We start from the raw sequence: 936 nt of genomic DNA, 5'->3' as shown, positions 1-936 counted from the left end.
GGAAGTGGCTTTAGGTTCTCAGTGCTGTGCTTTAATCCTCTGCGCCACCAGGGAGGGGCCTATATAATAATTTTAAAGAATGTATGAAATAGTCATTGATAAAATGAATTGTACCTTAAGAATATTTGTCAACTGTGCTGTTCTTTTATTTCTTTTTCTTGTTAATCTCACACAAAGAGGTGAAAATTCTTTCCCCTTGGGTGCATGTACATTAGTCTTCACATTTATCTAAGTTTAGTCAGGGAAAAATGCAGAAGCTGGTGAGGAAAGTGAAAATGTCAGAACTCAGATTCAGAGAGGTGACCAGTAGAGATAGAGAGAACGAAGGACTGGGCTTCTTTTATCACCTCTCTGGACATGAGTTCCTAACCTATGAAGTGAGGCAACTTTCCTAAAATTATTTCTAGAACAATTTCTTACAGCCCTCACTTGACATGATCAAGAATCTTCTCAATTAAACAAAGGCTGTTCACTGTTTTTTTTCCTAAAAAGTTTGTCTTCAACTATAAAAATGACTTAAAAGGAACAAATCTGTTGTAACTTCAAAAGGATTTTAAGTAGTTGCTCTCTCATCACTTTGTTTTCTGTAGGCAATGTTCATCTTGAACAAGCTCTCACTATGTTTTTTTGTTACTTGATTTCTCTTTTAAAATAGTGATGCCTGACACCGCATATTTAAGATACTACTGAAGTCAAGCTTTTCTTTTTTGACTATGGTTTATAATTATGCTTCAATGTACGCATCATAATGAAACCTTAGGGATTTGTTTAAAATATAAACAGGATGCAGAATTTTTAAAATGGGGCAAGACCAAACTGGGAGGCATGGATATATTTATGGCATAGATTGTGCTAATATTATCACCTATTTCAGTATCCCTAAACTCACTGGGATCTATATGTTAAATATGTAGAATCTTTTATGTATCAACAATA

Source organism: Condylura cristata, unplaced genomic scaffold (genome assembly GCF_000260355.1).
Source record: "Condylura cristata isolate star-nosed mole 26May11 unplaced genomic scaffold, ConCri1.0 scaffold00002, whole genome shotgun sequence".
In the NCBI taxonomy this organism is placed as follows: Eukaryota; Metazoa; Chordata; class Mammalia; order Eulipotyphla; family Talpidae; genus Condylura; species Condylura cristata.
This window is presented reverse-complemented; position numbering follows the sequence as displayed.